At 34.9% G+C, this 27169-nt stretch overlaps 1 protein-coding gene and 1 long non-coding RNA gene across 3 annotated transcripts in view; one reads left to right on the top strand and one right to left on the bottom strand.

Annotated features, from left to right (window-relative positions):
- LOC132160252 (uncharacterized) overlaps nucleotides 1–27169 on the top strand; it is an 849275-nt gene that overhangs the window by 662551 nt on the left and 159555 nt on the right. The gene's annotated exons all lie outside the window — the stretch shown is intronic.
- Nucleotides 12922–20336, bottom strand: LOC132160344 (uncharacterized). Its single transcript, XR_009437966.1, has 3 exons — nucleotides 20068–20336; nucleotides 19716–19777; nucleotides 12922–12967 (listed from the first exon to the last, which is right to left on the bottom strand). It is a non-coding gene; the product is annotated as an uncharacterized LOC132160344 (long non-coding RNA).

The raw sequence follows: 27169 nt of genomic DNA, 5'->3' as shown, positions 1-27169 counted from the left end.
TGAAACCTGTGCTGGAAATTGTCAATTTTATACGCACACATGCTCTCAATCACAGGCAGTTCAAAAATCTCATTGCTGAGCTTGATGAAGATCTTTCATCTGATCTGCTTCTTCACTGTGCTGTAAGATGGCTGTCAAGAGGTAATGTGCTTTCTCGTTTTTTTGAGCTTTTAAATCCAGTGAAGCTGTTCCTTGCAGAGAAACATAAGGACTATCCTGAGCTACGTGATCCCCAGTGGATTTCGAAAATGGCTTTTTTGGTCGACATGCTGCATTATCTGAATGGCCTCAATGTGGATCTGCAAGGGAAGTCAAAGATGGTGTCTGACCTGGTGCAGAGTATTTTCACATTTGTCAACAAACTCAAGCTGTTCAAGACTTATCTACAAAAGAGGCAGTTAACACATTTTCCATCCTTGTTGAAGGCAAGTGGACAAGCAGCAGAGGTTGTAAATGGGAGTACTGCACGGTATGCAACACTGCTTGAAAGTCTCGAACAGAGTTTTGAGGACAGATTCTCCGGCCTACGCCAAAAAAGACCACAAATTTAATTTCTTATCAACCCATTCACTGCTGAATCAGACTGTTTAAAAGCCCCTTTAGTGGAAGATGAAGCAGCAACTCAGCTTGAAATGATTGAACTTTCTGAGGATGACAGACTTAAAAGTGTTCTGAGGGAAGGAACCGTGGAGCTTTGGAAGATTGTGCCGAATGAGAGATATCCCAATGTCAAACAGGCTGCAGTCAAACTATTGTCAATGTTTGGGTCAACTTACATGTGTGAATCACTTTTTTCAACACTGAAACAAGTGAAATCAAAGCATCGCTCTGTCCTGACTGACACGCATGTGAAAGAATTACTACGAGTAGCCACAACTGAATACAAGCCAGACTTAACAAAGATTGTGGAAACCAAGGAGTGTCAGGTGTCCCACTGAGTCATGTAACCTTTTAGGTAGGCTGATACTATGACAAACATTGACAAACATTAAAATCCATGAAAACTATTGTGTATGTAATTAGTAATTGTAATAAGTAATAAATTGTAACGTTATTGTTAGACACATCTGTTGTGTGGCTCTTTGCAGTGATGAGGGATTTTTTTTTGGCTCATCATGCTGAACAGGTTCGCCACCCCTGCCCTAGTCAGTCCTTTGAAAAGCTGTTATAGATACACTTCGAGGCTTAGACGACACTGGTGTAATAGCCTGTATATTCTATAGGCTATTATTTGGAATTTTTATGTATTTTTGTATCCCCTTCTTATGCTGTATGTTGTGTTATATGGACCTGTGTCTGCAATAAAGCTTTATTATTATTAATGTATAATGTCAGTCCACCTGTGTGCGAGGCTAAATGAGCAAATGTATTATTCGGTTCCCCGTAAATGACTCTGTGTGCCAGAGAGGGAGAAGCTGTCGCCTGTCGATCCACTGATTATTTCTCCTTATTACAGACTGGGTAAAAGAAAGTGCTGAATCTCATCGAAGAGTGGTCGTGTGGTCTCTCTGTGTGTGAGGTTGACCAGTCCAGACATGCTACACTTTGTTCATCTGAACAACTTATTTAGACTTTATTTATTGCATGCGATTATGCACACATTTTAATAAAGCCAAATCAGTTTTTGTAACAAGTGAATACGTTCGTTGATTTAAGACATAACACATAAGACACTCTATTTTGTGTAATATGAAGAAATGGTCACTGAACTAATCATTTTGGTGAACGAATTGAAAATGAACGAATCTCTTGAAAGAATCAAAATTTCCACCACTGGCCCTCACAAGATCTCGTGATAAGTGATGTTGAGAACTTGATATTGCTATCGAATTGATTCAATGCCTTTTTTTAAGTTGAGACGACAAGTACTCTAGTTCAGCCAACTTACTAACTAGTTGAGACAGTGAAAACTAAAAAAAATAGTTGAATGAATATATTTAGTAACTGCAAGTTGTTTCAACATAAAAAAAATTAACTGAAACAACTAAACTGCCTTTGCAGCTCATGAGTGAGCTGACTGTTATAAGATGGGCGCCAGATGCGGACGTCGACCTCCATTAGCCAGCAGGACGAGACTTCTAGCCTTTATTATGTATATCTATGAGAGAGAGGAGCTCGCCCTCATGAAAATTAACCATGGCTTATTGTAGTAAAAGTGTAGTAACCATGTTTTTTTGTTATTGTTGTTGTTGTTGTTGTTGTTTTTTTGGCGTATTGATTACCATTTGTGGTAACCACAGTTTTACTACAAATGCCACGGTTAAACTATGGTTATTGTAGCAAAACCATGGTTCACTTGTGGTTATCATGGTTTAATATACTTACCATGTTTTTTTTGTTTAATTTGTAGTAGAAATAGTAGTAAAATCATGGCGTCCCTATATAAAAAATGTCTAAGTAGACTATGTGCGATCAGAATGTGTCTCAAAGCATATATAGTGTAAGTTGAAAAGAGGACTGCCGGAACTGTGTTTTGAAGTGTGTATCCGCACTCTGAAGAGTTAATTTGGTTTAGAACTACAAACACGAATAAAAAGAACTACACATATGGCGGATGTTCAAGGGTGGTTAGCAGAGACGCCCTGACTCCACTCTGATAACAGGCCCTCCCAGTTTATTATGCAAATATAATATTTGTTAAATAATTATTATTTCATATATTTTAACACAATTAGAAAACTATTATAACATCTCAAATAACTAAAATAAATAAAATGTGATTTTGCATAATTCTTGTATACAACGATATTTCTTCAAAAGCAGATCGTGAAGACATATTTATCGTCCACGATCAAAAATCTTCATATCCTACCCTCGGCAGAAATTGCGGACCGGGGCAGACCAGACTGCAAGGGCACTTTAGCGTCAGACCTCAAAGATGCAGGGGCTCAATATATCAATGAAAACAGTTTCTAGAATTTAGCTGCATCGAAATACAGTATGTGGCACTGAGAGGCAAACAAATGTAATAATAAATAATAAATGTACATTTTGCATGTTCAGAAGAAGTTAGCTGCACTGTCTTGTGGAAATACAAACAGGTTGTGTATTGTTAGTAAAATGCTCAGTGCAAAGAAAGAGAAGTAATAGAAACATGTTTTTTTTCATGTGTCTAATAGACATGAACAAGTTCTTTGAAAAACATCTCTGACCTATGAAACATGACTATTCTTCATGCTCTGTTAACTATGGTTTCACTTATAATAAAAATATATTACATAAAGCATCCATATTTGTCTCTGCCCATGTTGATTAGATTAAAAAATTGAAGGCCTGGTTATCTTAAGCCAGGACTAGGCCTTAGTTAAATTAAGCAACTTTTTATTTAAGCAACTTTAAGATATTTAAGCAACTTTTACAAAAATGCCTTCGAAGAAAATGTTTACAGGATTGCATCTTGACACAGAACAATGACACTGACATATTTTAAGATATATCACAGCAAGATATTTTCAGTTGAGACCACTCAAAGATGTATTTTAGTCTGGGACTAGCTTAAGCCTTGTCTGTGAAACCGGGGGGGAAGTATTAATTTAAGGTACATTTAGAACGGATAAAAATGTGTGATTAAATTGCGATTATTTACGAGTTAACTCATGATAATCATGCGATAAATTATAGATTTTAATTGTTTGATAGCCCTAAGTTAAAATGACAAAAATGTATGCTGTTAACTCATCAGTGGACTTTCCTCGTCAATATAGGCTATATTTTTTCACACTTTTCTCATTCTTACTAATTCAAGTTTTTATATGAATGAACCTCTGAAGGGAACTGGTTGTCTTCAGAAAAGTTTCGATCACATTTTACCTGATAAAGTATCATTTCTGAGCTGAGCTGCTTTGTTTACAGCCGTTACTGGGGAAACCACTATATTTCTGACATTCCAAAAGCACCTCCTACTGGCAGAGAATGAATGTGCATTTTCACTAATCCAGTCTGCAGTTTTAGTTAAGATCAATGTGAAAATTCACCCACATAAATCCGTTTTAAATGATATAATAATTTATACTTTTAATTCATCCCTTTTCTTTAAAAAAAGGCTTTAAAGTTTCAGTTGTGAGTTTTATCATTTTAGAATTTATTTAGTTTTTTGTTAAAACTTGTATAATTGGTAAACCAATTACTATTTTGTGGTCTAAAACATGAAATAATAAAAGTGTCTGCTAAATTAATAAATGTAAATGTAAATTAACGAATCCCATTATAACATGTACATAAAAAATTTAGAAACATTAGACACTACAGTGTGGCACCATTGTGCAGCAGCAAGCATCACGACTAAAAAGCAACCTCAGGGTGATCTAGGTACATGTGTGCAAATGTATAGGGCCCCATTCCTATATTTGCCTGGGGCCCCCAATTCACTAAATCCGGCCCTGGTCAACACCCACAACAGACATCATATTGTGTGTATTTGGTTGCTTAAGCTCAACAAACTACGAAAAATAACTCTTATAATACTCACGAGGCGGCTTTATATCTGCAAACTTTGGATGCGACTGTAAGGGCACATAATACAGCCTTTGGAATGGGTGAGTACCATATGGCTTAAAATACTTTAAAAGGTGTGCAAATTCTAAATTTTTTGTGACAATGCAACAATTACTCGATTAGTCAAGTGACAGTTCTATCAGCTGTCCCGAAATCCGAGAGAAAGTCTTGTATCGGAGCGTGCAGCAGGTCGCTGTAGTGCAGACAAGATGCGCTGATGTGAAGCACGCTCTGAGAGAGTTCATGGATTCAAAGGCTGGTTTTGAATGACTGATTTAATCTTAAAGTTTGTGTGGATTTATTTTATTATTCAAACCTAAAAGCTACATAGAATACATGCAGGAATTTTCCTCTTTATAAACTTGAAAGCTGCGAGAATTATTAAAACCAAATATAGCTACACACAGTCCATCAACGAAATTTAGGACCTGATTAAATACAACTCTATAATACAGAGATTTGTCAAATAAAATTCCACAACTTTATCAAAACGTTTTTAGGCCTGGAAATTTTTGTTTTAAAATTGCACACACACACACAACAACCTAAAGAGGGGTTAATCATAATTTGAAAAAAGACACAGATGATAACAAAAAAAAAGTTTTTTGAAATTAAAATTAATAATGGTAAGACAAAACAAGAGTATACCTTTTATGGCCCATATTTTGGCTGCCAGGGTTAGTTCACCTGTGAATCAGGCTCAAGTGTGGCTCAGTTTTGGGCTTTCTGGTTAAAGATAGGTGTAATCATGGCTTATTTAAGGTTGTGTTTTGGTTCTAATGTTACATTTTGATCTGGCCCAATTCATGGCCAGTTATGGGTAATTCACTTGGCTGAGACTTGGGCCAGTTTTGGCCCCTGTGTGGCCCTTGTCTGGAATCCAGTCTACAACAGTACCATAATTCACTGTGGTATGTGGGCCAAGCAAAAGCTGGTTGTGTGGGCCGGAGCTGGGCCAGAGAAAAATTGCTATGTGGGTGAGTACTACAAATCTCACTGACAAAGAAGGTGAAGAATATAAAGCATAGAAATCAAAAAGAGAGTAGAGACAGCTGTGAGACACTGAACTGAAACGTGAAGGGAAATGAAAACAAAAAAACTAGCAGACGTCCTGACATCTACATATGTTTTTATGCTTATTGTGAGTTTTTCAGTAAATGAGCTACTGACAATATGACATCAAAATGATTTCACACATTTTATTTGTAAAGGTAGTTTGACCTCCAAATCTTCTCTTTTTATTTTTATTCTAGTTCGACAGACGTGATGAATCAGTAACTCCAGAGATAATGCTGTTGAATGGAGATGATGTGGATGGAGTGAATGATTAGGAGGGGATGAATTCACTTCAATAATATAAGACCCGCCCACAAGGGTCAATCACTCTGACATCATCAACATTTGAAGGAAAAGAAAGGAGGAATAGATGTGATGTGTGGCCAAGTATAATGTCCCATACTTGGAATTTGTGCTCTGCATTTCACCCAAGTACACACACACACACACACACACACACACACACACACACACACACACACACACACACACACACACACACATTAGTCAAACATCTTCAGAAAAAATAAATTACACATCTTGATGCAAAGAAAGAACAAAAAAAAGTTTACAGGAAAGTGATCCTTTGTGTTTGCAGAGAGAGGCGGTAACCAGGTCACTGAAATGTAACTTTTGGCCACCCAGACTTGAACTTTCTGTAACAAAAAGTTTACACATAATGTTTTTGTTTGTTTGTGTTTCCTACAATGACAAAATTAATTCTACACCTTATACTGTTGATATGTAATGCATGTAGTGGACACTGCAGTTATCCTCATATATCCACTGTTATGATTATTAAATTGAAAAATGTTTCAATTGCAGTACATTATTTGGATTTACGTTACACGTAAAAATAGATAACATTTTAAAAATATAACAGCAGGTTTTGAAACAATGACCAGCTTTGTTACAGTCAAGCATAATCAGTTAGGAGTTTTAACTAAGACTCATTCTTATGGAACACTGTACTAAATCTATTAATAGTTATTGATCGCTTAAATATCAGTGCAGTTATAATACATAGGCCAACATATTTTACGTAACGTTAGTCACAATTACCTGCTTACCCTTATGAAAAAGAAGTTTATTCAAGTGTGCTATTAGTATACTTCTTTTAAACTAAAAATAGGAAAGTATACTTTTAGTGTACTTTTTATGTACTTCACAGAAATGCTCTTTATGTACTTCTCAGAAATATACTTAAAATTACGTTTAAGTATACTTGACTTATACTTACAAAAAGTCTAAATATATTTGAGCTATACTCCTAGAATCTGTGTTTTCATTGTTTTATGGTAGAGGGTGCTAGTGTGCATCTTCTGTACAAAATGTTAAAAAATACACAAGTGAAGAAGAAAAATAAACACCACCCAGCAGGCACAGTACATCAATGTGACGTCAGGAAGATGTTGGACTCCAACTAATCCAACATAAAAACCATAATAATACCTACACTTAAATATTTTCTTCTCAGCCATGTCGTCAATTGCTCTTGAGCGAAATCTCCTCATCCGTTGTCTGATTGGAATTCTGCAAGGATTTCTGTGTAGTTAAAGTGTGCATAGCCTGCATCTATCAACTTTATTTTTTTGTAACTTACCCACATTAAAGTGTTTAAAAAAAGAATGCATGAAGCTAGAATGAAATGTTTTTGTTTACAAGCAGATACACTGTTCTTTCTTTGTATGTTTTGCATGCTCAGATATTCATGTAACGAAATTTATACAAGTTCAAACCTAAATAGGGACATAGTAGTCTTAAAGTATGATATAAATTTCACTTAAAGAAAACTTATGAGTATACTTGCAGTATAAGTGTACAAAGTATTTTATTAGTAAACTATCAGCAAATCAAGTTCACTTTTATTATAATTGCAGTACAAACTACAAACATAGAGGTAAACTAGTTTTGTACTCAAAGTTTGCTACTGTTATACTTAAAGTACATTTAAAAGTATATTTTATATACTAGAAAGTGGGCCGATTTAGTCCCAAGGAGTATTGAAACAGTTAACTTACAAGTATACTACTAGAACACTTTGTATACTTGCTACATAAAGTATACTTAAAAGTATACTTGAACTTTACTTAAGTAAACTTAATAAAATAAACTTGAAGTATACTACTTTTTGCTAAGGGTATGGTCTTTAGTGTCCGTAATCTGCAGCGTAAATCCTATATATGTATTGCAGAAATATTTAGCACAAAAGGGTAACAGACACAATAAAGATGTAATTTATCTGTGCTGCTAATGCTGTCTTAACGTGTTCTCGGAATAATCGTAAATATGAGTTTTGAAGGTAAAAATTGCACATGAATGTCCTCCCATTTTCAAACTTGAATGCAATGAGCTTGTAATCATGATTTAACTACGTCAAGACTAAAACATCAACCTCCAAGATACTGCACTTTTTCACAACTTGTAATACATTTTACAAGTCTAAACTTACCCCTTCAAACTCCTCTTTCTTGATGCTGAAAAGCCTTGGGAAGTTGAAGTCGTCTTTTTTTTTTTTTTTTTTTTTATGGGGGGGGGGGGGGGGTGGTATTCGCAGCGTGCATTAAACCCATGACATTAAATAAACCAATCAAAAGGCTCTGGAGGTTTGTACAGCCCACTTGGAGCTGAAGTCCCGCCCATTTGGAGCTGGCTCTGACCTCCGTTTATACCCATCTCAAAAGGCTTTCCATATCCACCAGCAGAGGAGATCATGGACCGGAAGAGAAGAGAAAAAACAACACACACCATGAGACATGATCATACAAGAACTGTCCTTCAGATTTTATATATCATCTCAAAACAGAGGATTTAATAACCTTCACTATGAGTTCAGTGAGGAAACTGAGCTGCTATATAACTGATATTTCCTCATCAAACACAGATCACTGAATAATACACTCAGATTTTCACAGGAGCTTCTAGTGATGATGATCAGATCAAATCTGAATTAAAATCAAAAACAGGATCAGCTGGTGATCACAGAACTCTATTTAAATAGTTAACGGTGTTCAAGGCCTTGGATACTGTCCAATAATATTGTTTCTCCATATTCAGTCACTAGTTGGCGCTTGAGCAGGTCTTTAGGAGAGATGTACTGTCTGTACACCATTAGAGTTCAAATGACTGAATATGAACATTAAAAAACATTCTGACATAAAGATTGGTAATTTAGAATAATTCATTTGATATCTATATAATAATAGACTGTCTGTGTGTGATGTTTGACCTTTAGTCTAAATCATTCACACAGTGACATTAAACTGTCAAAAATCAGTCGTAAATGGTTCAAAATGTATATATTATTGTTCAAAAGAGGAACCCTGGAGAAGTAAATCATATTGAGTCATCGGGATTCATTTCTCTCTTCAGTCAACACAGATGATCCTGATCCTGAACAAGCTCTCATTATCTCTGCACTGTTCTGTCATTTTAAACAAATGTGATATATTGACATGTTATATAAAGCAGATCTGAATGCTATTGTTTAGAATTAAAAACAATATTTTAAATGCACAGGTGAGTTTCTTCTCTTGTTTTCTCACTCCGTCTCTCTCTCACATGTTAAGACGCATAAACACAGATGTATCAGGATCTTTTTGGCTCCTGAGAGCTTCAGTTTCTGAAAGCACTGTTTATCAGCATTTGTTTTAGCAGAAGTTAATTCACACTGTGTTTAAAGTTGCAGTTCTGCTCTCATGATCACTTGTTACTATATTCACACAAAATGCATGTTTTGTTGATGTGAATGATTCAGATTGTTGTACTGAACTCATCTCTTGCTGAAATCTTCTCTTGTGGTGATTCAGTGACTGATGAAGCTGATGTCTGTGGTTTAGTCGGTGTGTGCAGTGTGATGATGGTTTGTGGGAAGAGAAAAACCCCTGGATCAAACAATGATTTTAACATCTGGACACAATAGAGATACTTCATCAGACCAAACATCTGTGGATCATGGGGTTAAACAGACATGAATGCAAAATCTGTTAAAATAGCTGTGATGAGAGATAAAAATCAACCAAGAGCAGAGTGGAAAATAAACTGAAGATGTGACTGATGTTCACACATTTATTTTTGTGACCGTGTGACTGTGGTCATCTGTTTTTCTTCTCAGTTTCTGTCACACTTTTTTTTTCACTCCAGTGGTCAGCATCTTCCTAGAACTGTTTAACAGTATGTTTTCAGCAGAAACATCTGCAGACATGAGGTTAATGATTTTCACCATTTAAAATACATTTTTAAAGCTTGAATGTGTATTCACATTCAATTCTCAATTCTCTCTTTTGATATTTTTTTTTAATCTAGTAGTTATATATGTCATTCTTATTTATTTAAAAAATATATGTTTTTGCAATAAAAAGCCTACTGTCTGTTGTATTTTCTTGTTAAAAGAGTGTGCTAAATGAATAATTGTAAATGTAAAAGAATGAAGGCCAGTAGGATGTTGTATTTTGTGATGCAGTATATTTGATCAATCATGCGATGAAAGCAAGAATGTGCAAAAAAAGTATCTGTTAAATGCATCAATGTTAAAGTAAAACCAAATAAACGGCCAGAGCTGAGTGACAGCAGAACAGAAGCATGTTGTGTTGGGGTTTAAAAGCCTAAAGATCTTCTGTCCCAGATAACAATAATGAGGCTGAGTAATTAATATCTATATTTTTATTTGAATGTAACTTTCTTCTGTATTTGTTCATGTAAAGCATTCAGATTCAGATCTCTTGATGAAATCTTTTCATTTGGTGATTCAGTGTCTGATGCGGCTATTGTCGGTGGTTTAGTTGCTCTGTGGAGTTTCTTTGTGGTTTGTGGAGAGCAGCAAACCATTGGACCAAAACTAAATCAAACAACAGTTTCACAAGCTGCAGCACAAAGGAGATACTTGATCGGGCCAGACATATGTGCATCATGGAGTTAAACAGACATGAATGTGAAAATGTGTTAAAATAGTTGTGATGAGAGATAAAAATCAAACTAAGAGCAGAGTGGAATATAAACTGAAGAACTGACTGATGTTCACACATTTATTTTCGCAACCAAGCCACTGTGGTCAGTTTTATTTTCTCAGCTTCTCATTTCAGCTTCTCGTTTTTAATTTTCTCGCTTCAGTGGTCAGCGTCTTCCTAGAACTGATTAACAGTGTGTTTTCAGCAGAAAAACATGCAGCCATGATGAGAACAATGCTTGTCACCTTTTATATATATGTAAATTCACTAAGTGAACTAAATGCAGAATACAGGAGCAATATGAAGTGATTTTGTTTAATATCATAAAAAGCAGTGCATCATATTGTCAGTGGGACATCTGCTCTTCAATAGTTATCTCAGTCTTTTTGGCTGCTCATGTGAAAGCTACTTAAAGACACTATATTCTGAAACCATTTTAACACTTTTTATACATGAGATTACAACTTTTTACCTCTGAACAGATTCAGTATTTATGAAGCAAGTGATGAATGATGGTAAAAAATGCAATGTTTGCTCCTCTCTTTTTTTCTCCAAAGGTCAGGAAAGAGGCCTGAAGAATATATTTAAAGAATATATCAAATAATGTTTATTTAACATTCTACAGTAACAAGTTTAATTAAAAATATATGAAAGACAGATACATATCAGCTTTTTAAGAACTTTTACATTATAAGATCGTATATGTGACTGAGGAGCTGTTAGTGAAATAACATGTCTATCCAGCAGATTCATCTGTATCAGCACAGACACAGTACTGAGAAAAATACTGAAATTAACACAAACATAAAGAAGACAAAAACACTGCCCAGAAGCCATGAAATAAAATCCATCAATATCACATTGTTAACTGGGCTATTGTAATAATGTTTGACCTTTTTACCTTGTTTTATTACCATATCATCATTCATAAACTCACAGACACTTTAAATGTAACAAAACACAAATAAACACACATTAGAAACAAGAGTAAAACTTAAATAGTTCCAGGGATAGATCATCTTTAATTCAGGGGTTTCTTGAGCCATGGTGATTTTATTTTTTAGTATATGCTCACTGGACATCAGGAGCACTAGCACATTCCAGGCGGGTCAGATAAGTAGCTGATCGGTGAAACATATTTTTTATCCATCTTATTTTTAACACAATAGCGGTGTGGCGATTGTAGCTTGAGTGCACGAGGCTACCGAACTACATCTGCTTCCATTTATTTTAACTGTACAGAAACTGTCCTCTGCTGCTTGCTGCCGGGGTCCCCTCGGCAGAAACCATGGACTGGTGGATTTCAAAGTTAAATTCTGGATTCTAGGCAAGCACTATTGCAACCTTTCATTGGAGCAATTCAATTTTAAAATGATAATTATTTTTAAAATTAGAAATGTTTTTTAAATTAAATTGAAAATTATATTTTTAAATTGATAATTTGACAAAAGAGCTTCAAGCCTGGAGCCCATTAATTAAGTAAAATGCTTTCTTCCCTTTTAGTGCTAATGAATTTGAACTTAAGTAAATTGTTATTGAAAAGATGAAATATCAACATCAGTGTCGTACATAAATTAGCAGTTAACTTAAAAATGATATTGTTATTACTGAAATTTACTGCATTTACTGTGTATCCGGGATGCGGGAGAATAAAATGATTCACGGGACATTTTTGCTGCGGTGCTCGGGGTGCAGTTGGGGGTTCGGTGCCTTGCTCAAGGGCACCTCAGTCGTGGTATTGCCGGCCCGAGACAACCTTAGGTTTAGGAGTCAAACTCTCTAACCACTAGGCCACGACTTCCCTGTTAGGGGAAGTGTTTATGCTGGGATGTTGTGAAGCTTAGGAGATGTTACAGAACCATTTCATGTAAATTTCTGTGATGTACTGACAAAAATCTATATAGATAACTTTCATGTGGGCAGGAGCAGGATAAAACATGAATATTGTGGGCGGGAGCAGGACCAGTTAATATAGGCTATATATTTCTGCGGGAGCAGGCGGGCGCAGGACTGAAGAATCCATCCCTCGCAGGTTTCTACTACAAGGTTGAATACGTCTACATCAATCTCTTCAACATAGTCCATATTAACTATTAAAATTAATTTACCCCACTCTACCCTATATTTTATAATATGTATTATTCATAGATTTATTTATTTATTTTTCTTAGGCTGAATATGAACTCCAGTCCAGCCCTGTCTGACAAAAAAAAAAAAAAATGTTCTATGGCATTACTGTGAAAGCTTCCTTTTAGAATCTTTATTTTTTTCACGTTGTATGTGTACTTATGACATAATGACATTTAACGGGCATATATCTGTATTCACAAAGAACATGTGATTCTGTTTTCTTGCCTCTGTATTTGGGATGTGGAAAGTTAGTAATCCAAAAACAGAATCACATTTTGATCAAAACCTGATCAACGTCTTGCAACTCCTGCGTACACCACATTGTCCTGCTCTGTAGCTCTCTGAAAGAAAACAGAAATGCATGTTCACTGACTTATTTATCAATAACTTATTTATGTCCTCTTCCTGTCATTAATAGTCTATAATATGTGTTTTCAGCTCTACTGAAATGAGTGCACGGTCAAGGATAATTCAATCAACAGTCTTTAATCATAAATCCAGAAGGAAACAAGGACACAGCAAAGCATATCCAACTTAACAACAACAATCACCGACAGAGGACTGAACAGAAATAGGGAGAATTTATACAAAAGCAAGAGCAGGATTGATGACTAACAAGACACAGGTGAACCGGATGAACTAATCAGGGCAACTCAGGAAAACTAGCCCTGTGTCTCAATGTGCTTACTTATACTAGGCCCTTAAAGTATAAACTCTTGGTGAAGAACAAGTACACACTTTTGAGTGTGTAGTAGAAGAGTAGGCAAGCTTTAAGACATACTATAACGTCACACAACTGTGGAGTGCTCTGTCGCACCTGTTACACACATCCTGTTACTGTAAACTGGCCTGTCAATCATCTCATCACAGTTAACATCCTCCACATTTAATTTCATTTGACTTCCTACAGTACTGCAGAGAAAATAAGTAGCTCGTTGATCTGTCCGTCACGGGTCTTTCATGCGGAGAACTCATATTTTCTGCATAATGATGCATTTAAAAGTTAACGACCAAATGGATGTTTATAAAAGATCACATTGCTATTGCAGATGAAATATAACACAGATAACAATAAATAAATATCTTTTACCAGGATAAATTTTGATTGTTAGTAACTTAAACCCCTTTTTGTAAACCTCTCTACATAACCGCCATTCACACGCATCCACCACATTTTCCTAATGGGTTTTATTCATGTTTGTAGTTCTGGACCGAATCCTTCGCCAAAGCACAAGGAATTCTGGGCAAGTCATTAGAGTGTGCATTGATCCACACTTCAAAAATTGGCCTGAAATGGTAGACCATCCGGGGATTTTTGGGCATACTCTTTTCACCATACTATGCTTTGGGACACACTTATTCTTATCTCACATACTATTTATGATGGATAGTATGAACATTGAGATGCAGGGTTGGTCACAGGGACATATATAAATATATAATTATTATTATTCAATATACACTTTAAGAAGCAGTTTTAAATAAAAATCATTTCACTTTATATTTGTAGAAACACAAATGGAGGTCATTTTTGAACGTACAGTAACACTCATATCAGCAGAAAACTGCTATTTTCTTCAAAACAGGCTCCAAGTGGTTTATTATAATTATATAAATAATTGTAATAAATCATAATTGACTGTAATTATTTAAATACATTTCCATTTTGAGCTAATTTGCTTCACCTATACACTCACAGAAATATTTCACCAAAAATTTAAGATTTATGTAATTTTATTACATAACAAATTCCCATTTATATTTTTTTCATAATTTTAACACAAATCTACCAAATAAACTTTATACGATTTATTTTCATTAGGATAATAAAACCTATTTATTTTAAATGCATAATCCTCAGGTTTATGTAATTAGTTTATGTAAAGTGTAATTATTCTTAATTAATAATAAAAAGTTTATTTATTTAAAATACATAAAGTTTATTGTATAAATTGCATAATAATTAAGAGCACTAAATCAGGATAATTAAAAAAGTTAAATAACATTTATTTGAATCATGTTTAATGTATGCTTATATACTAAAGCAAATTACATTTATTCACTTAGCTAACGCTTTTATCCAAAGCAACTTACAATTGCCACATATGTCAGAGGTCACACACCTCTGGAGCAACTAGGGGTTAAGTGTCTTGCTCAGGGACACATTGGTGTCTCACAGTGGATTCGAACCCAGGTCTCTCACACCAAAGACATGTGTCTTATCCACTGCACTAGCACCACCCCATCTCCAAATTAAACAGTGCATCACATTTATGCAATTGTTTCCCCATCTTATAAAAAAAATAGAATTAGACAAACACAAAAACAACTCTATTAGGTTATTTGTGAACTTACCCACTGTGCAAAGTTACGTCCAGTGGACGTCTTTTTATGTCTTTGCAGACGTTGAAAAGACGTCCACTGAGGAGCCAGAATGAAAGTTTTTATGACGTCTTTTTTTGACGTCTTCTGTACGTCCGATTTAGACGTTCACAGAACCTCCTTACAAGGTTAAAAACTAGTTCAAAAGTGGTCAGTGGAAATATTTCAACATCATTTAAGGTTCATTTAGACATCATTTATACTGTTTCTGGACCAAATCAACACTCTCAGGATGCATTAGATTTAGACTCGTGTTATTTCAATGTAATTTCCAGACACTGTGTTTGTCCTAAAATCAAGAAAATAAAGTAATCTTCATGAAATAATGAAATAACTGATGATTGAGACATTAAATCTCTGAAGATCTCAGCAGAGGAGGATCAATTTACATCATTTACATCAACATCATTTGACGTCACCATTGTGGTGGACAGTGTTTGGTTTAGTTGGGATCTTGGTCCTCATACTTCTTGTGTGAGCTTGTCTCTGGCTGTTATAACTGTGTGTTATAAAACACTCTTATTGTGGCAGAGAGCAGTGAGCTCAAGTGCTAGCATCTTTCTTTTAATGGTGATTAAACTATAGCACAATAAGTTATTAATGTTTTGTTGCAACTATGTATTTGTTTTCAAGGACAGACACTTTGTAGAAATAATGTACTTAATTTTAAAAAACACATCAGGTAGTCACACACAGACATCTAGATTGTGGATATGCATCACATCAATGGTGACAATTAAAACTAAAAAGGCTGGAAAATAAGGATGAGTTTATCTAGAGAAGCTCTTATTGAGAATTAACAGAGGTTTAAATGTTGATATTTGATTCATTTGAAGTCACCATTGTTGTGATGCATATGCTAAATCTAGATGTCTGTGTGTGAGTACATGATGGTTTTGCTCAAAATATTTCAAACGCATGCATTTTTTCCAACTTCACAATAAGTATTTTGCTCTTGGTGCCTGTACTGTAGAGTCAAAAGGTTTAGGAGATATATACAATCAAAACAACACTTATTTCATGACCTCAGATACTTGTAATATGATGACTTTATCATCACCAACAAAGAGCTGATAACACCTGAGCTCTCTTAAATTTGTCTTTCTTTGCTACAACAACAGTGTTTCACAAACACACAGTTATAAAAGCCAGAGACAAGCTTACACAAGAAGTATGAGGACCAAGATCCCAACTAAACCAAACACTGTCCACCACAATGGTGACTTCATATGAATCAAATATCAACATTTAAACCTCTGTTAATTCTCAATAAGAGCTTCTCTAGATGTCTGACAGACAGTGTTGGGGAGTAACTAGTTACATGTAACGGCGTTACGTAATTTAATTACAAAATAAATGTAACAGTAATCAGTTACAGTTACTAAGAAAAAATGAGTAATTAAATTACAGTTACTTATGAAAATTGTAACGATTACAAAGAGGATTACATTTGAATATTTACACACATCCACATACAGCTTATACTTTCCCAAATTGCACTAAGACATATGACCCATAATCTCCGAGACACGGAAAACACATATTCGTAGAATCCAGTCATAAAAATGGAATTCAGCCTATAATGACGCAATATGCCACATTTGGACGAATAAATCAAAAGTAGGTCAGTACACTTGAATCAAAACCCGATATGGACTGATGTCTGTGAATATTAAGCCGCAAAAAGACTGAATATGAATCCTGCACGTTCTGCGTGTCTGTGGAAATCAGGCGCTGACTGGACATTGGGAGAACCGGGACTATTCCCGGTGGCCTGGCAGACGATTTGGCCTTCTACTTTAATATTGTTATTGTATAATTGCAGGCCGAATATACTAAAGCGATTATTTCCGAATCCGCCATTCGATAATTAAATCTCTAATAAATCATGAATCGGTTAGTCGTGACTGGCAATGGTTGGGCTCGCGCGCTCTCTGCACCTCCGCCGAACGGTTTGGATCAGACTCTGAGTAATCAATGCGAGAGAGAGAGACCGGAGTGAACTGTGTAAGCTCACAGCTGGAGCAGAGAAGCGACTCTTCTGTTCAGGGTTTCAGGTGCAGGTCAGTTTCATCTGTAAATATGCTAATGTAGTTTTGTCTTTGTTTACTTAGTCAAGCAGCAGCAGCACATTGCTCACAATCACTCAAAATACTGTATAAACGACGTCACTATTATCTATTGTAATGTTACAGTAGTAATTTAGCAGACAAATCATCATATTTTATCATAGGTTTAGGGGGAGCTAGTGCATACAAAAACACAACGCTTAGGAAAATTAATGTAGCCTATGGTATGGCACTAACCGTGGTTTAATTATGGAATTTGTAGTAAAAATAAATACAAGTGGTAATTCATTTGCCAAAAAAACAAAATTGCACTTACAAAACATGGTAAAAGTCAAATAAAAATCTTCAGTATTAAAGTCATGAGAGAGATGGATGGATAATGGAAGTGAAGGTGCAGTTCAGGAGAGAACTCTTAATTACGTTGCAAGTCCCCCAACCTAAGGATTCAAATCTTTTTCATGTCAGGTCCAAAAAAAAAAAAATAGGGTTGTCCATGTTTCAGAATGGGTTGTGGGTGTATGAGTGGGAGATTTCCCAGTCCGCCCCTCATGGAAATTAATCTCTAGAACAGTCACTTCATGAGCATTTTTTACTTATTTTGAGAAACTATCATCATATCATATACAAAGAGACATCAGTGTTTCTAAAAAACCCAATGTTTCAGGAGTTTAGTACACAAAATAGGACACATGCTTATTAGATAACCGTATTTGAGTTGATGTATATGCTTTTATTTTTTTATTAACTATTTTTCCCCAAACCATTGTTAGATGCAGTTAGATGCCGGTAGTTATGCAAAGATTTGGTTTCAAAAACAGTATCTATAAACTATTTCTTTTGATTTTAAATCTGCTTTGAACTTCAGATCAATCTCTAAGTAAAAGGCAGTACTAAAGTCTGATTGTGTGGTGGATGTGTTCAAATGTGATCATCTTAATTCAGGTGATGAAGAATGATGAAAGTCTGACAGTATTGAGCACTACTGTAAGGTTAAACCTGCATGGTGTAAAATGGTTGAAGATGATTAACAGTTGCAAATTAACATTCATTAGAAATTTATAAAAGTAATCAAAATGTACTCAAAAGTAATTAGTTACATTACTTTATTAAAGTAATTAAAAAAGTTACAATACTATTACATTTTAAATAGGGTAACTTGTAATCTGTAACCTATTACATTTCCAAAGTAACCTTCCCAACACTGCTGACAGAAATAAAGTCAATCTAATGAGTGAAGCTGTTTGTGGAGATGTTTGATCCTCCTCTGCTGAGATCTTCAGAGATTTAATGTCTTTGATTTGCAGTTGATTTTACCACATGCTCAATCATCAGTTATTCCATTATTTCATAAAGATTATTTATTTTCTTGATTTTAGGACAAACACAGTGTCTGGAAATTACATTGAAATAACACGAGTCTAAATCTAATGCATCCTGAGAGTGTTGATTTGGTCCAGAAACAGTATAAATGATGTCTAAATGAACCTTAAATGATGTTGAAATATTTCCACTGACCACTTTTGAACTAGTTTTTAACCTTGTAAGGAGGTTCTGTGAACGTCTAAATCGGACGTACAGAAGACGTCAAAAAAGACGTCATAAAAACTTTCATTCTGGCTCCTCAGTGGACGTCTTTTCAACGTCTGCAAAGACATAAAAAGACGTCCACTGGACGTAACTTTGCACAGTGGGTAAGTTCACAAATAACCTAATAGAGTTGTTTTTTGTGTTTGTCTAATTCTATTTTTTTTATAAGATGGGGAAACAATTGCATAAATGTGATGCACTGTTTAATTTGGAGATGGGGTGGTGCTAGTGCAGTGGATAAGACACATGTCTTTGGTGTGAGAGACCCGGGTTCGAATCCACTGTGAGACACCAATGTGTCCCTGAGCAAGACACTTAACCCCTAGTTGCTCCAGAGGTGTGTGACCTCTGACATATGTGGCAATTGTAAGTTGCTTTGGATAAAAGCGTTAGCTAAGTGAATAAATGTAGTTTGGTTTAGTATATAAGCATACATTAAACATGATTCAAATAAATGTTATTTAACTTTTTTAATTAGCCTGATTTAGTTCTCTTAATTACTATGCAATTTATACAATAAACTTTATGTATTTTAAATAAATAAACTTTTTATTATTAATTAAGAATAATTACACTTTACATAAACTAATTACATAAACCTGAGGATTATGCATTTAAAATAAATAGGTTTTATTATCCTAATGAAAATAAATCGTATAAAGTTTATTTGGTAGATTTGTGTTAAAATTATGAAAAAAATATAAATGGGAATTTGTTATGTAATAAAATTACATAAATCTTAAATTTTGGGTGAAATATTTCTGTGAGTGTAATATAGTAATTTCCCATTTTGGAGGGAATAGATTTGTCTTGGATGACATATAAGTGTTTGTGATGTGGCAATATTGTAATGCCTTTAAATTATGATTTTGTGTTACCCTAAAATATAAATGTATCAGAGTAGAAGACAAAAAGACACCAAAATACATCTGCTGCTTTTATAAATGTCTGTTGTGGTGCTTGTGTTTGTAAATCATTAAACACACACCTAAAACTGGTTTCACTGCTAAAATAATACAGAAACATCATAGACAGAAATATATTCTCTTACCGATTCATGTCTTTTGTAAAATGTCGGATCAGCGTAAGTGATCTCTCTATCACCGGTCTGAACTGTAACAAAATATATAAAATAAAAAAAAATACACAATGAACTTATATTGAGAATTGTTTTATATTATTTACACACTTGCTGTAGGTAAAAATAGTAAAATGCTTGCCTTTTTGGTCTGTTTTTCTGTGTTTCCTGCAGATGCAGAAGATCCAGACTGCAGCTATGATCAACAGAAAACCAGCAGCAGAGATCAGCGCTATCAGAGATACAGAGTCTGGAGGATGTGAAGGAGAGTGTCATTAGTGTGAGTGAATGTGTTCATAAACACTAAATATTATCACAGACTCACCTGAACATGTCTGACAGAGTTCAGTGTTGAGATGTGTGGTCTGGTTTCTGATGGGATTGTTCACCACACAGCTGTAGAAATCATCCAGACACTCCAGATGTAAAGAAAGACTTCTGCTGAGATCAGACACACTGATGCTGGACAATAAACTGTTTCCTTTGTACCAGGAGAGAGTCACAGCACTCACATTCACCACTGAACACAGAAACACACAACTGGACACCAATGATCCTGATGATGATGAATTTTGTGAAGTGTTACTGCTGATGACAGGAACAGGCAGACGAGCTGGAAGACATTTGACAGAATAAATAATTAACAGTAAGATAAATGTTTTATTTGACCATATTTGATGTGTTGATTTCGTTACTCATGTCAATTACAGTATTGATCTAAACCTCTTTCTCATTTATATTTATAAAGAATTAATGTTTATTAGTGAATTAAATAACCAGTATTAAATAAAAATAATTATCAAACACAATATATTTTTAGATGTGATGGAAATGGTCATGATTTTGAGAAAAGAGACAAAAATGACAGAATTATCTTGTGATGATGTTTATGTACTGTTAAACATATTTTACTGTTAAACATTTTTTATAAATATTTTATATATAACAATTTAAAAAATAATAACAAATGCAGATGTTTGTGCAAAGCATACCTAGTATTATAATTTTTTTTAGTTGAGAAATTCAATTTGTAAGAGTGTGAAATTTTTTTTTTCTTTTACTCACCATAGACAGTCAGACTGAATGTGATGAGCGGTGTCTCTTTTTTGGTGCTGGTTACTGTATAAAGTCCAGAGTCTGTGGTTCTGGTGTCTGTGATGATCAGAGATCCAGTCTGATCCAGCTTCAGTCTGTTTCTGAATCTCTCAGTAGCACTGGTATTAGAAAGCGTGCTCTTATTCTCCTTCATGTTGATGTTAGCTATGAGAATATTTCCAAACCTCCACTCGATCTCTTCATGTTTCATTATTTCAGTAAAATCAGTCCTGAGAGTGACCAGATCTCCCTCCATCACTGACTCGGACTCTGACTTCACTACATCAACACCAAACACACCTGGTGAACAAACAGCAATATTTACTCCAGATTTGGAGATTTACAAGATTTGGAGATTTGTGATTTTGAAACAACTCTTTTCATGCTGCACAGAAATATTTGAGGTTTTATTCTGATAAAATTAATACCAATGATAATGCTAATGATAATACTTACCAAGCAGACTCAATGAGAACAAACAGAAGAAAATAAATGAATCAAACATTTTCTTCAGCATTTGTCTAAACAGTTTCACAATGAAAACGTTATATCAATCAGGTCCTGATAACTCTTGAAAATGTTGATTGGGCCGTCGGTCTGTAATGAATGGTTTAGTCGGACTGAAGTGAGTGTGAATTTATTCCTTCAGTTGCACCTCCCACACAGACAGACCTTTTTATTTTGTTTATTAGTTTAAGAACTATCTATCTATCTATCTATCTATCTATCTATCTATCTATCTATCTATCTATCTAATAAGCTAATTCATAAAAAATCCATCTCCATCAAAATAAAAGCATGGTTTAACTAAAAAAAAAAAAAAAAAAAAAAAAAAAAATATATATATATATATATATATATATATATATAAGATTGGTATTAACTTGGAATTAAGATTCTGACTTGGGAATCTGTTCAGAGTGTTTTTCAGCAGCTTTGTGTTATTTATACCCTGGGGATCGACTGCACGTCTGTATACTGTATTTTCATTCTGAAACACTCAGTTTAGTCGATAAATCTTTTAATTTAAGCCAGTGCTAGGTTCACATTTGTTTTAATAATGGAAAATATTGGATGAACAATGACATTTTGAAGGGTGGAGCTACTGGAGGAGTTTATTCACTGCAGAACTTCACTAAACCACTTCACTACAGACCAACTGCTTTATTCACTTACATTCATTTCAAGAGTGTCAGGACCTGATTATAATAACAATCCTGTTGTGAAACTGTTTTTCAAACTGCTGAAGAAAATGTTTATTTTCATCTGTTTGTGGAGTTTGCCTGGTGAGTATTTATGTCTTCCATTATGTTGATATTACCATTTGTCTACAAAACATAACTCAAAACATAATTCTGTTAATTGTTATTCTATCCATTAATTTTACCTCATATATTTTCCAGCTGCACCAGACTAATATACTCACAAGTTATTTTTTGTTGATACAGTTTTCCCTTTCAATACGTACTGCAATTTAGTTCAAAGTGAATTGTTTTGCCATTACAATTTTTTTATAATTTCAAAAAGACTAAAACAGCATATTTTTTATTGAGTAAATATTGCTGTTTGTTCACCAGGTGTGTTTGGTGTTGATGTAGTGAAGTCAGAGTCCGAGTCAGTGATGGAGGGAGATCTGGTCACTCTCAGGACTGATGTTACTGAAATAATGAAACATGAAGAGATCGAGTGGAGGTTTGGAAATATTCTCATAGCTAACATCAACATGAAGGAGAATAAGAGCACGCTTTCTAATACCAGTGCTACTGAGAGATTCAGAAACAGACTGAAACTGGATCAGACTGGATCTCTGATCATCACAGACACCAGAACCACAGACTCTGGACTTTATAAAATAACCAGCACCAAAAAAGAGACACCGCTCATCACATTCAGTCTGACTGTCTATGGTGAGTAGAGAAATACTTGACTTGTTATACGGTGCTGGCCAAAATTTAAACACTTTTGCTGTAGTGTGTCAGTAGGAAATATCAGTTTACATTTCCAAACATTCATTTTGCCATTAATTGTAATAATCCAGTAAGATTTTTGTGATCCACACAGAGATCTGATCTGATCTCATCATCATGTGTCTGTCTGAGACTATACGAAGAAACAGAACAAACTGAGACAGACTCAATCCACATGAACTGTGGCAACATCTCTAAGACGCTTCAAGAAACCTGCAAAGCTCCCTGAAAAACTATGTGCAATTGCACCGAGGGCAAAAGCTGCTTTAAACACAAAGTATGCTCACACCAAATGTTGATTTAATTTAGTTAATAGAAGTTAATTGATAATCTAATTATGATATTATTTTTGACAGCATCCTCATTTGACAGTATGTTTACACAAGTGCTTAAAACTTTTAACAGTACTAGCTTTGCAGTTAAGGTTTCTTAAGGCATTTTGGAGATGTTGCCTCAGTTTTGAATCTTTATATATATATATATATATAGAGGTCCTTCTCAAAAAATTAGCATATTGTGATAAAGTTCATTATTTTCCATAATGTAATGATAAAAATTTAACTTTCATTTTAGATTCATTCACACCAACTGAAATATTTCAGGTCTTTTATTGTTTTAATACTGATGATTTTGGCATACAGCTCATGAAAACCCAAAATGCCTGTCTCAAAAAATTAGCATATTTCATCCGACCAATAAAAGAAAAGTGTTTAATACAAAGAAAGTCAACCTTCAAATAATTATGTTCAGTTATGCACTCAATACTTGGTCGGGAATCCTTTTGCAGAAATGACTGCTTCAATGCGGCGTGGCATGGAGGCAATCAGCCTGTGGCACTGCTGAGGTGTTATGGAGGCCCAGGATGCTTCGATAGCGGCCTTAAGCTCATCCAGAGTGTTGGGTCTTGCGTCTCTCAACTTTCTCTTCACAATATCCCACAGATTCTCTTTGGGGTTCGGGTCAGGAGAGTTGGCAGGCCAATTGAGCACAGTAATACCATGGTCAGTAAACCATTTACCAGTGGTTTTGGCACTGTGAGCAGGTGCCAGGTCGTGCTGAAAAACAACATCTTCATCTCCATAAAGCTTTTCAGCAGATGGAAGCATGAAGTGCTCCAAAATCTCCTGATAGCTAGCTGCATTGACCCTGCCCTTGATAAAACACAGTGGACCAACACCAGCAGCTGACATGGCACCCCAGACCATCACTGACTGTGGGTACTTGACACTGGACTTCAGGCATTTTGGCATTTCCTTCTCCCCAGTCTTCCTCCAGACTCTGGCACCTTGATTTCTGAATGACATGCAAAACTTGATTTCATCCGATAAAAGTACTTTGGACCACTGAGCAACAGTCCAGTGCTGCTTCTCCGTAGCCCAGGTCAGGTGCTTCTGCCGCTGTTTCTGGTTCAAAAGTGGCTTGACCTGGGGAATGCGGCACCTGTAGCCCATTTCCTGCACACGCCTGTGCACGGTGGCTCTGGATGTTTCTACTCCAGACTCAGTCCACTGCTTCCGCAGGTCCCCCAAGGTCTGGAATCGGTCCTTCTCCACAATCTTCCTCAGGGTCCGATCACCTCTTCTCGTTGTGCAGCATTTTTTGCCACACTTTTTCCTTCCCACAGACTTCCCACTGAGGTGCCTTGATACAGCACTCTGGGAACAGCCTGTTCGTTCAGAAATGTCTTTCTGTGTCTTACCCTGTCGCTTGAGGGTGTCAATGATGGCCTTCTGGTCAGCAGTCTTACCCATGATTGCGGTTTTGAGTAATGAACCAGGCTGGGAGTTTTTAAAAGCCTCAGGAATCTTTTGCAGGAGTTAATTAGTTGATTAAGATGATTAGGTTAATAGCTTGTTTAGAGAACCTTTTCATGATATGCTAATTTTTTGAGATAGGAATTTTGGGTTTTCATAAGCTGTATGCCAAAATCATCAGTATTAAAACAATAAAAGACTTGAAATATTTCAGTTGGTGTGCAATGAATCTAAAATATATGAAAGTTTAATTTTTTATCATTACATTATGGAAAATAGTGAACTTTTATCACAATATGCTAATTTTTTTAGAAGGACCTGTATATATATAGTATTATTATTATTACTTGGGTGTTTAAAGAGAATTGGCAAAATTTCCAGGGAAGTATCTGTAAGAAGAACACCCCGTCTCTCTCTATTGCCAGGTATACTGACTCTAAAATTATTTTGAGAAATATTATTCTTAATTGTGTTTGTGTTTTATGGTGATTAGTTGTCTAACCAAATTTCTATGCATGGTTTATAATTTTACTGTCCCTTGACATATATACAATGCAAATATACTTTTCTTACTTAGGTTTTTTTTGTCTTGTTTTCAGTCATAATATCAAAAAGAAATTAAACAAATAAAACAAGAGGGATCTTCCAGACAAGTAAAGAATTATTGTCTTGTTTTCAGGAAAAAAAGTCAAAATTAATTGAGTTTTTTTCTTAGCGCAAACAAGACAGTCGGAAAACAAGACAAAAATTTTTACTTGTCTAGAAGATCCTTCTTGATTTAACACTAGCCGCTAATAAATGGATAAATGAAATAAAGAGATCCCCATAATCACAACTAAACCTATGATCTATCATTAATTAATAATTATTATTATTAATCAATAAAATTGTACAATTTGAAAAAGTGCAAAAAAATTTTAGTCAGTTTACAGTTTTTATGGAGTCAGAATTTAAACTGGAAACCATATATGTATAATTTTTTTAAGAGGCACCCTTAAAGTCATACAGAATACTTTCATTACACAGCTGGATTCCGTCTTTGGTGGTTGTTGCACCACTTCTTTTCTCAGTGTGAAGAATGTTTTGATAATCTATAGAATGTTTTTCCATTATAAAGACTATTTTATGGAATGAAAAAGTTCTATGGATGTTAAATCCAGGCGATTTACAGTGTTTACAGTAGCCATTTACACTGTTTTTTTTAATCAATGAACTAAAAAAAATATCACAGCTCTTTTACATACTGAATTTGATTTATCCTCCAATATTCTCCAGCTTGTCTGCCCGTTCCTGTCATCAGCAGAGACTGTTCATCCTTATCATCATCTTCATCACAGCAGAATTGTTCATTGTTGTGTTCAGTGGTGAATGTGAGTGCTGTGACTCTCTCCTGGTACAAAGGAAACAGTTTATTGTCCAGCATCAGTGTGTCTGATCTCAGCAGCAGTGTCTCTTTACCTCTGGAGGTGGAATATCAGGATAATAACAGCTACAGCTGTGTGATTAACAATCCCATCAGAAACCAGACCACACATCTGGACATCACTCAACTCTGTCAGTCATGTGCAGGTACATCAGCAGCACTATATTCTCCCACAAACTAAATGAATCATATTTCATATTTTAAGTGGTTCATTCTTCTCTTAGAACACTGTATCTGCTGTTGCGGTTCTATTGAAACTGTGATCCGATTGGCTCTCTCTGCTCTGGTGGGCGTGGCTACTTTTTCTGTGCTAATTTGTGACATCAGATCCAGAAAGCTTCAACAGAAGAAAAGTGTGCAGACATCAGCGTCAGACACTGATTAATAAGATACTCACGAAAGTCGAGATGTTTTTGAATGACTATATACATTATGTTACAAGAAATCCTTTGAGCATTCATGAAGACATATATAAAAAAGGTAAATGAATAAATGTAATATATAATTTATGTGATTATTAATTAAATCAAATCTAAATGCAACTTAAAAAATACAGTATACATTTTTCACTTCTATACAATGCAAATCATTCTGTTTTACAGAGAATAATGCCTTACAAACCTGTGATTAATCATAAAATGTATAAGTATAATGATTTTTGTTGTTGTTTTTGTATTCTTTTGCATTATTGTAAGACAGTTTGCAGGCTCAAAGATTCTTGCTTAGTGAGAAAATCTGTAAACTTGTGGTAAGGGGAAGATTAATATATTTGACAGAGAGCTGGGTGTAATACAATAATTTTTTTTTCATTTTTATGTTTTATTCGTTCATTGGAATATTAAATAATTTAGTGATATTACTGTCCATATTTCATCACTCACAGTTACATTTACCACAAAACATAATGCGATATAATTAATCAAACTTTTGTTGTAAGCCCATGATTCACATTCAGTTTACTTAACTGATTTTGGATTTATCATAGGCTATTCTTATAAGAAGAATCCAAGTGACAGTTTTCATCAAACAGACTGACTGACTCACGTGGTGCAGTTTGTCCTTTTGCTGTCCTGAATTTGTTGCTTCAATTTTTCTAAAATAAATAAATAAAAGTTACTGTTACCAATGTTGGAGATTTTCAAAGTCCGACATCACCTGTATTTTCCTGGATGTACTGTCTCTCTTTTG

The sequence above is a fragment of the Carassius carassius genome, chromosome 16, assembly GCF_963082965.1.
Source record: "Carassius carassius chromosome 16, fCarCar2.1, whole genome shotgun sequence".
Taxonomy (NCBI): Eukaryota; Metazoa; Chordata; class Actinopteri; order Cypriniformes; family Cyprinidae; genus Carassius; species Carassius carassius.
The sequence above is the reverse complement of the archived record's forward strand: the minus strand, read 5'-3'. Positions and strand labels throughout refer to the sequence as shown.